This window comes from Cricetulus griseus, chromosome 3 (assembly GCF_003668045.3).
Source record: "Cricetulus griseus strain 17A/GY chromosome 3, alternate assembly CriGri-PICRH-1.0, whole genome shotgun sequence".
Lineage (NCBI taxonomy): Eukaryota > Metazoa > Chordata > Mammalia > Rodentia > Cricetidae > Cricetulus > Cricetulus griseus.
The window spans coordinates 20,094,152-20,107,859 of NC_048596.1; the positions used below are offsets into that span (position 1 = coordinate 20,094,152).

The 13,708-nt window shown below is 42.6% G+C and overlaps 1 long non-coding RNA gene and 1 pseudogene across 8 annotated transcripts; both read left to right on the forward strand.

Annotated features, from left to right (window-relative positions):
• The first annotated feature begins 656 nt into the window (after positions 1-656).
• LOC103160383 lies at positions 657-12,702 on the forward strand. Of its 8 annotated transcripts, none has more exons than XR_003483709.2 (4): positions 657-2,914; positions 9,152-9,239; positions 10,730-10,861; positions 11,608-12,702. It is a non-coding gene; the product is annotated as an uncharacterized LOC103160383 (long non-coding RNA). The 8 variants fall into 8 exon arrangements; XR_003483708.2 differs by having other exon boundaries at positions 9,155-9,239; XR_003483707.2 differs by lacking the exon at positions 9,152-9,239 and adding an exon at positions 11,149-11,305.
• On the forward strand, positions 4,694-7,971 carry LOC100756316 (annotated as a pseudogene).
• Positions 12,703-13,708: the final 1,006 nt, after the last annotated feature.

Below are 13,708 nucleotides of genomic sequence, written 5' to 3' on the forward strand. Positions count from 1 at the left end.
AAGGAAAACGCTTCCTTTCTTCTCCTTGTCATTGTCTATTTGTTAACTTACTGGTCTCAATGTGGACTCATAGATTCCTTTTTTTTTTTTTTTTTTTTCAGTGAGTTATAGTATGGTACTATGGTTCTTTATTTTCATACTTAAATTGTCCTAGATTTAGTCAGTGGGAGATCTTTTAAGGACAAATTCTGGATCCTGATGGGGGAATGCTTCTTTGTATGTGTTTGTCTTATTGGATGATAAATAAAGGACTATTTGGCCAATGAGGCAGCAAGTTAGGCGGGACTAGGAGTCCAGGAGGATTCTGGGAAATGTAGTAAAGAAGTGGTGACCCACAGGAAGTGACATGGCAGGGAGACTCATATATAAACAAGGGCAAGAAGGAAGTGGGCCCTTCTCTCTTCCTCCTGGTCTCTGCTCTGGAGTCACCATGTGATCCACCGGCAAGAGAAGGCGCCAACGGAAGGCATCCTCTATAAGATAAGTCTTATAAAATATATAGATTTATGATAATTAAGACTGAACTAGCCAGGCGTTGGTGGCGCACGCCTTTAATCCCAGCACTGGAGAGGCAGAGGCAGGCAGATCTCTGAGTTTGAGACAAGCCTGGTCTCCAGAGTGAGTGTCAGGATAGACTCCAAAGCTACACAGAGAAACCCTGTCTTGAAAAACCAAAAAAAGAAAAAAAGACTGAGCTATAGATGAGAAATTCTAGTCTTTGGCCAAGCAGCATTTGTACCTAACATAAGTCTCTATATATTATCTGGGGCCCTAACTTGGGCGGCTGTCGGAAAGCGCCCTAGTAGCGGTAGGGCTGTGGAGGTGTTTGGGGAAAAGATTTATCGTAACAGGACCCTTGTGATATATCCACATAATTTTAAAGCATTTCCTTGATTTCTAGCATACAGTGTGAGTTCACTGTATTTTCCTTGCCTTAGCTCAAGAATAAGAAATTTCCCCACAAAGTCTAAGGGTAGACTGTAGAAGTCAAAATCTAAGCTCTCAGTGTCTTCATTGATGCTAAGGTCTCATTGCTTCTAGGTCCTCTCAGCTTTTGAAACTTTGAAATCCAAATGTACACATGTGGTTGAGTAATTTATGATGGGGATGAGTTAGATTTAATGGGAGAAGGGGAAGCTGGTGTGGCAATATTATATAGCTGTTCTACTTGGTTAATGGTTGTTGTGTGTATATTTCTACATCTGTCTAAATATAATTAAAACCATGAGATTACATTAATGAAATCAATCCCAATCTAGTTCTGCATACTTGCAAAGCTTTCCCTGGTCCACATGTGTAAGTGAAAAGACAATCTTATGCATAATGTACAGACACTCATCAGTGTCTGTGTCAGTGTCCAGACAGCATGCATATAAAGTTTACTTTGGTATGCGTATCTGCTTGACTCATCCTATGTGTAACAGACTCTTAACCTTAGAAAGCCTGTAGCTCCTGTCCAGAAGTGCAACCTTTTGGGTCATTATCCAAACCACCACCAAGTAGATGTCAGTTCTTCCCACAACGAATGTGGGAATGAATGTATTCTATTCCAGTCCAATCAAAATCCCATCAGGAACTCAACAAATCTTGTAGAATTCAATAGGGAAAGATCTATGAAAAAAAATATGCCAGTTTGAGGAAGGAAAAATTAGAGAAGCCAATAACAGTGTTTTAGTGGAAACATAGCACAAAGGTCCTTGTTCCTACAGATCTCCAGAGAAACCAGGAATGTTAAGCACACAGGATTGTCTTTTCAATAGGAAAGATGAAAAACCTGTTCTTCCATCCAGAAAGCTGAGAGTTGGAAGTGAGTAACAGCCTGGTGATTGTGCATTATCTATTGGACCAAGCTGTATGAAGCTCTTAAAACCAGTACTGGAAGTGACTAGTAATCTAAATGACCCTTATAGCCAGAGGCTCCCCCAAGCTCCCACAGCCAGGACAGAGGTGACTAAGAGCCCAAATAACCTCTCTGTTACCTGTAAAACCAAGACCAGGCCAGACAGACCCTTAAGCCTGTACAGCTAGCATATCTCAAGAACCCATCTTCTTGGAAGAGATAACATGTACCCTGAGTTGAGTTTAAATGTAATTTTGTTTCCTTGTGCAGCAGGGATTGTATTACAGCAGGAAACTTTTTTCCCCCAAATTATATTGGGAATAAACTGCCTGTCGTTAGACTCCCGGAAGTCAATCTGCACCGGGTTTTCATTCTTACCTCTTCCTGTGGTCCACTTCCCTGTATGAGATGTGAGCAGCCTAGATTCTCCTCAAGGAGAAACATGCCATCTACTACAGGGAATGTGGCCTGTCATGTCCAAGGACACAGCCTTCCCCAAACACTCGGATGTAGTGACTCAGTGTGGACCTGGTCATTTTAGCCTAATGTAGGACACACTGACTGTCAGTATTGGTTCAAGTGTTTCACTATGTTGACTAACCTGTGGTTTAGCCCCCAGCTTCTTAAACTTTGGTTTGGGGACCCACACCGGGTATTGTCTCTGAATATGGTAGTCACCAAAACTTCAGGAGCAGCAAAATTTATAATGACAGGTAACAAAATCGGAGTTGTTTCTGACTGTTTACCCATGTTGCATCAGTCAACTTCACTGAAGCCTGACTTCCGAACAGGCAACATGGCACTTTACACTGTGTGCCAAAACATCACATGACGTCAGCAAACACCACCTGAAACACCTCAGTTAGATTCTATATGAATTGCATTATTTTTACTAGACATAAGAAATTTTCTGCTCTTGGTGCTGGAGACATGACTCATTGGTTTTTCCAGCACCCAAACCATCAGAAGCTCACGATTTCCTGCAACTCCAACACTACAAAGATCTGTTGTCATCTTTTGGCTTCAACCAGACCTGCACACATACGGGGTAGACATACAGACAAACACATACATGTAAGTGAAATTAAATATTTTGAAAAATGTTTTTGTGCTCTTATAAAAACACAATGAGCCAGGCCTAGTGGCCCATACCTTTAATCCCAGCACTTGGGAGGCAGAGGCAGACAGATAGATCTCTGAGTTTGAAGTCATCCTGGTCTACATATTGAGTTCCAGGCATACAGGACTACATAATGAAACCCTATCTCAGAACAAAATAAAAAAACAAACATGATGGTTTAATAATAGCAAAGACTTTTAGATTTTCTTACCATCCTATGGTTATATTTATGATTTATTAAAGCTTGCCTGAGGATTCAGAAAGCAAAGTCAGCCACAAGCCATAGAAACCTGCCACACACCTTTAATCCCAGCAGCCAGAAGCTTGGGGGGAGTGTGGTGTGTGGTACACACCTTTAATCCTAGGACTCAGGATTAAGAAGTAGAGTTCAAGGCCACCCAGGGATACACAAAATTGAATCAGTCAAAAGAGTAACAGATCGAACAGCTTTAATCCCAGCACTAGAGGGGTATAAAAGATAGAAGCAGGGTCTTTAGTATTCAGTATGAGGAATTCATTCTCCAGTCATGCTGAGGAGAGGTTACAGTCTGAGGTTTGGTGAGAGCTCGTGGAGACAGGATCAGTCCATTCAGCCTGAGGTAGAGGTAAGAAGCCAGTGGCCATCTGCTTTGCTTTTCTGATCTTCAGCTTGAAGTTTGAACCCCAATGTCAGTCTCTGAGTCATTTATTTTTCATGTTACACCATCATCTCTTTGCATTTGACTATGAAATTAGTGTATCTTTAATTTTTTTGTGTTGGAATGTGGTGATATTTTGTTTATGATCTAACCAATAAAGCTTGCCTGAAGATCAGAGTGCAAAGCTAGTCACACTAGTTAGTTACAGAGTCCAAGCAGTGGTGGAACACACCTTTAATCCCAGCACTCAGGAGAAAGAGGCAGATGGATCTCTGTGAATGCAAGGCCACCCTGGGCTACACAAAATTGATCCAGTCTAAAAGGAAACAGACAATCAGTGCTGACTCACACTTTTAATCCTGGTACTTGGGAATCACATGTCTTTAATCCCAGCACTAAGGAGGTGGAGACAGGAAGGGATATGGCTGGACAGAGAGAGGAATATAAATCTGGAGGAGACAGTGAAAGGTGACTGGCTCTACCTCTTTAAGAGACAGACCCTGCCCCCTGACAAGTCAGGGCATGTGTAAGAAAACGTGCTACGTCATCACGGCACCACATCACCCATGAGGACTCTGCTCTGGGCATGCATGGAACCTCAGTGCGCACGCGCAGTCTTCCCTTTAAAGCTCTAACTCTGCTTTCACTCTCTTCTGCTTCTCTTCTTTCCTCACTCTGTTTCTTTTCTTCTCTGTATGGCGACCAGCCATGGCGGTCAGCCAGTACCCTGTTCCTTCTCTTAGTCTCCCCATTCTGCCGGGCCTTATAATAAACTTACAGTCTTATGTCTCATGTCTCAGCATCTCTCTTTTCTTCTTTTTAAACAAAAGAATAACAGACAGGAACTCCCTGCAGTCTGAGCAGCAGTTAGTCTGAGGAGGCACTCTGCGGACAGGATTGTCCCTTTGGTCTGAGTATCAGTAGAGGTAAGAACTCTAGTGGCCTGGAAAGCACAGAGATCCACCTGCCTCTGCCTCCCAAGTGTTGGGATTAAAGGCGTGCACCACACTGCCTGGCTGGACCTCATTTTTTTTTTTTAAGATTTATTTATTTATTATTATGTGTATAGCATTCTGCCTCTTCTGCCTTCACACCAGAAGAGGTCACAAGATCTCATTATAGATGGCTATGAGCCACCATGTGGTTGCTGGGACTTGAACTCAGGACCTCTGGAAGAGCAGTCAGTGCTCTTAACCTCTGAGCCATCTCTCCAGCCCTGGGCCTCATTTTTATAAGCCTTATAGAACCATATTTTTCACAAGCCCTTAGAATCATTTTTATGCTAATCTATATTTGTCTGATCACATGGTATTTTCTTCTAGCCTTCAGGGAAAGCAAACAAACTATTGTCTGTGTCAGATGACTGAAAGGAACACCTTTTAAAAGAATAACCAGGAAGAGCTATTTATAGCTAAGAAGCAATCAAAAGCTGTTTCCATGGAAAATTTCTGTTACAATTGTTATATCTGAGAGGTTCTAAAATGCATCTGAGTTAGGCGGAATGGAAGTGTCTAACTCCAAAGGAGTTCTCAAAGATAATCTTATTTTAAATGAGAAAAAAAAAGTTTGGTAAAAATCACATAAAGTACTTAAATGTGTTTACTGAACATTAGTAAAATGTACATTCCAAAACTTTCATTTGACTTTTTTTTCTAATAAAAGTGACTCCTTGGGCAAGGCATAGTGAATATATATATATATATATATATATATATATATATATATATATGACATTTGTGGAATAGTTAAGTGGGATGTTTTTATTGTATATATGAGACAGAGACAGCCAGAGGCATCTGGCAGAATCCAGAGGAGAGAAAGAATTAGACTGAATGTGGCCAGCAGATTAGATATGGCCATGGCTGTCTGCAGAGAAGGGAGAATAGCAGGGAATAGAGAATAGAGAAAACAGAGAAACAAGAGCAGAGCAGGCAGGGAACACAGTGAGAATACCAGGGCTACAAGGACAATGAGTAGCTGGGGGGAGGGAAGCCCAAGGGCTGGAGGGAGTTTAGGGTGGGGGAGGGGTGAGAAGGGCTGGGATGCTAGTGTGGACTTTGTAATGTCTAACAGGTGCTTGTGATGCTGAGGGAGGCTGGAGGCCAGCCTGCTGCTAGCAGGTAGGCACCACAGGCAGCCATGTGTCCCTTCTGCCAGGGGTGAGGGGAACGACTCCTTTTGGTAGATGGGAACCAGTTTCACAAGTTCCTGAGGAATGCTGGCTTTTATCCAAGCACCAGAAATCCTCATTTCTGGGTATTTGGACTACCTTTTGGAGTTTGGGGAATTGGGAGTTTCCTTTAGCTCAAACAGTGCACACCTTTAATCCAGTACTTGAGAGGCAAATGGACCCCCTGTGAGTTCAGGGCCAGCCTGATCTATATAGAGAGTTCCTGGACTACATAGAAAGACTCTGTCTCCAAAAAAAAAAAAAAAAAAAAAAAGGAAAGAAAAAGTAAAAAGTAAAGGTAGCTCCTATTACTGAACAAACACGAAACAGTCTGTTTACTCTTTTAGTACTGCATACAGAACCTAGCAGGAGTCTCTGTGGGCAATCAGCTGATTTTAATGGGTCCAAAGAGGCAAAATGCAGAGGCTGTGAGAAATTTCCAGAAACTTTAAGGTGAAAGCCAGACAGATAGAGCTGGAAGGCACATGGCCTATTGGAGACTGTACACAGATAGTCACAGAAAGGCACTTCACCCTTATAGATGAAACTCCATTATAACCTCTGCAAGAAGATATTATCAGGTAGATGATGGTGGCACATATCTGTAATCCCAGGATGCTGAGGAAGATGATAACCAGTGTGAGGAAAGGCTAGGTTACATAATGAGACCTCATTCCAAGAAGATGATGTCAGAAAAACGTTTAGAGTCTCAAAGAAAGAGATCACTGTAGCTTTTTGCTGCCTGAGGCTGCCGAGGTCGCAAGCATGAGGCCTGTCCGAAGCAGCCAACATGCTCTTCGTGGCCTCTTACTTTCTTGCCACCCTTGGAGGCAACTCCTCTCCTAGCACCAAAGACATACTAGAGAAGATACTAGACAGCGTGGGCATCGAGGCAGATGATGACCGGCTCAACGAGGTCATCAGAGAGCTGAATGGAAAAAACATTGAGGATGTCATTGCCCAGGGTGTTGGCAAACTTGCTAGAGTTAGAGTGCCTGCTGGTGGGGCTGTGGCTGTTTCTGCTGCCCCTGGCTCTGCAGCTCCTGCTGCTATTTCTACCCCTGCTGCAAGCAGAGGAGAAGAAAGACCAGAAGAAGGAAGAGTCCAAAGAGTCAGCTAATGACATGGGATTTGGTTTGTTTGATTAAATTCCTGCTCCCTTGCAAATAAAGCCTTTCTATGTATCTTGAAAAGAAAAGAAGGAAGGAAAGAAAGAAAGAAAGAAGAAAGAAATCACTATAGTAATATTTTGTTCCTTTTTTAACAAATAAAGCCTGCCTGAAGATCAGAGTGCAGAGCTAAACCACTAGAGGCCAGGCAATGGTGGCACAAACCTTAATCCCAGCACTCAGGAAACAGAGGCAGACAGATCTCTGTGAGTTCAAGGCCACCCCAGGATACAAGAGATCGAATCTGTCTAGAAGAGAAGCAGAGCTCACACAAAAGTGATCTCAGCACTTGGGATCCCATGTCTTTAATCCCAGTGCTTGAGAGGTGGAGACAGGAGTAATATGACTAGGCAGAAAGAGGAATATAAGGCAGGAGGAGACAGGAGCTCAGTGCAGTCTCAGGAGCAATGCAGTCTAGGCAGTTTGAAGGCAGGTTGTCTTTTGAGGCTGAGCATTGATAGAAGTGAGAACCCTCTAGTGGCTGACCACTTTGCTTCTCTTATCTTCAACATTAATCCCTATATCTGACTCTGGGTTTTTATTATTAAGACCAACTAGAATTTATGCTACAGATCACCAGTCTAGACAAGGAAGCTTTGTGCTTGATCAAGAGGGCTCACTGAGAGGAGTGGACAGAGACAGGGAGTGCACTTCATTTTTATACTTCATTTTGGCAGGGGTCTTTGACCTCACTCTTAGTGCATGGCTAGTTCTAAAAGAATTGATGCCCAGGAAACAAATGGGGTCAGTCACTTTAATCAGAGAATGTCTCAGGGCCATTGCATAAACAAAGGTTTTACTGAGTAGTAGGAGGGATGGAGACATTTGTATAGAAGCCTTAAAAGGTACAAGAAGGAGATAAAAAATTTGGACTCCTTGTTTTAAACACAGTTTTATAGTATTTGATAGAAAAAAAACCCTCATATTTAATGTTTCATACAAATCTTTCCATTTATTGATTGGTTGATTGATTGATTGATTGATTTTTCAAGACAGGGTTTCTCTGTGTAACAATCTTAGCTGTCCTGGAACTCCCTCTGTAGACCAGACTGGCCTCAAACTCACAGAGATCCTCCTGCCTCTGCCTCCCCAGTGCTGGGATTAAAGGTGTGCGCCACCACCAAGCCCTTCCTTTTATTTTTAAACACTCTTTTCTTCAAACCATTAATATGTTTTTTTTTTGTTTTGTTTTCCTATCTTGGAATAGAAACTGCAGCTGTTTAGTAACAGTTGACTTGATAAGCCTGAGTTAGGCTCCAAGTTTGTAATTTAAGTGGAGCTTGAGAGAAAGATGCCATGTGACAGGTTTCAAGGGGGGGTGGTTAATTAAAAAAGGGACCATAAAAAGGGGAAAGGGGCCGGGCATTGGTGGCGCACGCCTTTAATCCCAGCACTTAGGACGCAGAGGCAGGTGGAACTCTGTGAGTTCCAGGCCAGCCTGGTCTCCAGAGCGAGTGCCAGGATAGGCTCCAAAGCTACACAGAGAAACCTTGTCTCCAAAAAAAAAAGGGGGGGGGGAGAGACCAGCCTCTGGAGACCGGAGCAGCAGGAGGAGAGGAGAGAGGAAAGAGGGGGAGAAAAGGAGGTAGAGAGAAGAGGGAACAGAGAGAGAGAGAAAGGGAGAGAGAGAGAAGGATGGGACATGGGCAGGGCCCTTTTTAAAAGGAACACAGTGAATGTACACAGGCAATGCTCTTTCTTAATAGCTGCAGCTGAGGGCATATCCTGTCAGAACCCCAATGACAGGCCAGTACAGATGCCTGAATACTAACACCTAGTACAAAGAAATAATTATTGCATCTATTTTGTTAGCATGGTTTTAGGTGAGCCCACCTTCCTAGGGGTGGGTTTTAGCCAGTAGATTATTGTAGCCCCATTAAACGTTAGTTCTGCATCTAGGTCAGAGATTCTAGTTTCTCTCTGTCTCTCTCTCTCTCTCTCTCTCTCTGTGTCTCTGTCTCTGTCTCTCTCTCTCTCTCTCTCTCTCTCTCTCTCTCTCTCTCTCTCTCTCCCTCCCTTCCTCTGGTGGTGGTGGGGGTTTCAAAGAAGGGTTTCTCTGTGGCTTTGGAGGCCTGGAACTAGCTCTGTAGACCAGGCTGGTCTCCAAATTCACAGAGATCTGCCTGCCTCTGCCTCCTGAGTGCTGGGACTAACGGCTTGCACCACCACCACCCGGCCAAGATTCTAGTCTCTTGATTGGGAGTTTTCCCTTAGCAGGCCTTCATTGCCACGATCGCATCCTGCATCTCTAAAGAGGCAACCCTAGAGTCATCTAAGACCTAGATCAAAGGTCAGAGCTAAGGTCAGTGTGGGGGATGGAGAGAATCTGGGAGGAGACTTGATGGAGGAAACTATGATCAACATATATCATATGGAAATATTATTTTCAATTAAAATAATGATAATAAAACAAAAAAATAAATAGCAAACACTTTTGACACTTTGGCATCTGTCAAAGATGAAGCTGCCAAGAATCCCAAAAATGTTTCTGACTTTCAGTCAAGGAGGAACTGTTTACTTTTCTTGGGGGGGGGGTCTTTTTTATTATTATTATTCATTTGTTTATTTATTTTGGGTTTTCGAGACAGGGTTTCTCTGTGTAACAGCACTGGCTGTCCTGGAACTCAACTTTGTAGACAAGGCTGGCCTTGAACTCACAAAGACCAATCTCCCTGCTTCTGCTTCCTGCGTGCTGGGATTAAAGGTGTGTGCACAACCACCCAGCCCAAATCCATACTTTTACCACAATCTTCAAGTTACAACATTTAACATTGCTTTATGTTTGCTTTTGTTTTCTGGTGATAAGAAAGTTAAGTACACTTTTCCATTTTTTTTCTCTTAACTATTTCAGGGTATGATATCTATTCATCCTTTGCACACTATCATATTGTCTTCTGTAACATGAGTTCTAATAGGTCTTAATAAAAGCCCAGAGTCAGATATAGGGGAAAATGCTGAGGGATCAAAGAGATGAGGGGGCAAAACCACAGCCACCTTAACTATTCAACTTCTCAGCTGAAAAGAGAGTGAATTCCTATCTCCTGCCTTTCACTTCCTCTCTCTGCCCAGCCATATCACTTCCTGTCTGTCTATACAGATCTCCAGATCTCTATGGTTAACTTGTGGCTAGCTCCACCCTCTGATCTTCGTGCAAACTTTGTTAGAGTATTAACAAGATGTCACTACAGTCTTCGATTTTATTATATATTCCTTAGTCCTATATTCTTCACGTATGGATCCTGTCTTAGTCACTCTTCTATTGCTGTGGAAAAACACCATGACCAAGGCACCTCTTATAAAAGAAATTAATTTGGGTTTGCTTACAGTTTCAGAGGTTTAGTTTATTATCACCATGGTAGGAAGATGGCACCAGGCAAGTGTGGTGCTGAAGAAACTGAGAACTACATCCTGACCCACAGGCAGAGAGGCAGATATATATATATATATATATATATATATATATAGAGAGAGAGAGAGAGAGAGAGAGAGAGAGAGAGAGAGAGAGACTGGGCCTGGCATGAGCTTTTGAAACCTCAAAGCCTATCTCCAGTGACATACTTCCTCCAACAAGGCCACACCTCCTAATTCTCCTAATCCTACTCCAATAGTGCCATTTCCTGATAACCAGGCATTCAAATATGAGCCTATGGTGGTCATTCTTATTCAGACACCACCGTCCTGGATATGTGTATCCAGTAAACCACGTGTGTCCTGGCTACCTTCTCCTTCTCTGCATGCCACCTTTTCATTCCTGTGGTGGTGTCTTCATTATTATTATTTTATGTGTGACAGTGTCGTGTCTGAATGTGCCTCTGTGCACATTTTTCTGCAAGGTTTTCCTTGGCTGCTCTTGGGCCTGAATAGGAAAGGATCTCATATGCAGAGCCTCTGACTTAGACTGGATACAGAAGAAAACAGCTACTGGTGAGTTCTAAGCAAACAAGATACCTGTCAGGAGTCCCTGGGACATATTAGAGCAGTGTTTCTCCACATGTGGGTCATGACCTTTTGGGGGGACAAGTGACCCATTCACAGGGGTAGCCTAAGACTATCGGAAAATATGATGCATAACAGTAGCAAAATTACAGTTGTGAAGTAGCAATTAGGTAGTTTTATGGTTGAGAGGGGGGTCACCACAACATGAGGAACTGTATTAAAGGGTCACAGCGTTAGGGAGGTTGATAACTATTGAATTAGAGTGTTTATTTCAGGATTTGGATCTCTTGAGACAGGGTTTGGCTAACTCTTGAATTGTTAGTCCTCCTGTGTCCCTATGCTGGGGTTACAGGTAGGCAACCACCTTGCCCAAGGAGAGACCTTGATCTACTCCTGACATAGCGGTTGGAGTCCCACACTTCCACGCCTGAGGTACGGACTGTTTTTGTTGTAATTTAAATGAACTTCAGATTAGCCCTTTAAAAAGTAAAATCTAAAACAATGACTAGATAAAAGTGTTCTAAATTGGCTGGGCAGTGATGGTGCACGCCTTTAATCCCAACACTGGGGAGGCAGAGGCAGGCAGCCTGGTCTACAAGAGCTAGTTCCAGGACAGCCTCCAAAGCCACAGAGAAACCCTGTCTCAACCGCCGCCCCCCCCCAAAAAAAGTGCTCTACATTACTTTACTGCTAGGAAATAAAAGATATGCTAACATTTTTGTTTTGTTTTCCAGAAAAACAATACACATAGAGACTGGAGAGACAGCTCAGCAGTTAAGAATGTTTGTTGCTCTTCTGGAGAAGCCAATGTCAGTTCTCAGCACCCACATTGAGAAGCTCACAACTTCCTATGATCCTCCAGCTCCAGGGATCTGACACCCTTTTGGTCTCCCCTCCCCACAGACACATCCACACAAAATTCAGACATTGAACCACCCTTCCCAGTGAATAACAATCAGTAAAGGTTGACAGATATGAGGCACACAGCTGTAATTCCAACATTCTGAAGACTGAGGCCGGAGGATTTCATGTTCTAAGTCAGCCTGAGGTTCCTATCAAGAGCCTATCTCAAAGAAAAACCACAGAAAGAAAAAACAATAAAAAATTTCTAGGCATGAGTTGGGATAGAGTATGGTTAAGACTGTACCATCTTTGACTGTGTTTCTATTGTCTTCCTCCCCTGCTTCCTCAGAATGGCTCCTTGAGGGCCTATGTCCATAAGGTCTTCCAAGGTAGCAGTGTAGATAAGAACTAAGGGTATAGGCTGTGGTGTTAATTATATGCCTGGGTTCAGATCTCAGGATGTCCATGTGTGAATTAAAATTTGGGGGTTATTTAAATTGTTTGACCTCTGTTTTTCTTAATACAAGATAAGAAAAAAGAAGAGTATATCTTCTTTCCAGAGTTGTTCTGAGATTATATGACAAAATATACAAGGAGTTCCCAACACACAAGCAAGAGACCTGCAAACACTGCCTTTCATTTACTACTGCTGCCTTTAGTAGCCCCAGGCACACTTCCTTATCTTCCAGCCCTCCACAGTGAGCCAACTGGACCAGAGTTCTCAAAGTGTTCCAGCATGTAAACAAGTATAATGAAAATGAGTCGCTGTGAACCATCATTTCCTCAACTGTCAAATGTTAACCGCTGAGCTTGAGTGAAACAAATTTTACAAAGTTCTTGGTTGAGACTAAATATTGTTTTTCATTTTCAAATTGTTGATTTTGGCAAATGGGATTGACTTTCCATTATTGTAATGACCTAAAATGTCCTTCAAAGTGTCTTTTTAAAGGTGAAGACGTTTAAAGAAAAAAAATTGAGTAGCAGTACAGATTGTCTACAGATATGATAAAAACATGGAAGTGAGACACGGATGACTGAAATTTGGGGAAAGTTCTACTAAACCAAATTTAACTACTTTATTTGTTCCAGGATTTTGTCTTGATGAGAATGTGGCCTCTGTAGAAGGGATTTGTCATCTAGCATTAAAAACTATTCATTAGAGTAACAGCAGGGTCCTAACAGAGAAGGTACTTCAGAGAGTACCCAGAAGAGATGGCTTTTACAGTTGTCCCTTCTGGGATCTAGATATCTTAGACTTCTTATGTTTGGTGCAAAGTCTGTCATGATCCCACTTTGAGGGGCCATCTGTTGGGTCCAGCTGACCTGTCCAGTCTGTACTTGAGGTGGGAGTGTGGATTGAGGAAAGAATTAGACAAGACACAAGAAATAGAGTTCAGAGGGCATCCAGTGAATACTAGGATCAGCCCCAAGTTTGTTACTCAAAGCTCTTATGTGCCCCAATCAAGAGATAAGGAAGGCAAAAGACTACCTTACCAAGACACAAAGAGCAAGCAAGCATAATTACCTTCTCAATAGCCAAAACATCAAGTAACCACACCCCAAACCAAATATCCTTTTGTCAAGGTAAGACATCCCTTAGTTACTCCTTAGGCCAAATATCTTGTTGTCAAGGCAAGACACACAATAGCCACACCTTAGGCCAATCATTCTGTGGTTTAACCTTGATAGAGCAAGAGTGGGTTTGAATTCTCTGACCTTATGTCAAGATGGAACGAAGCCATCTATGGGCTCTGAAGCTGCAAATGGCCAAGTATGAGTGTTTGCATAATACTTAAAAGCACATTAGCCCTCTGGCGTAATGTGATATTCCCCCACCCCAACCTCGTTGAATCCTGGATATAACATAGACATTAGCAGTTCAGGGAGAAGGTGAAATCTAATCTGGAAGTTTGACTACTTCTGGTTGAAAGCAGTGGGGGTAGTCTGGAGTTCAGTTAATCACAACACACTGAGGTTGGTTTCGCATTTAGA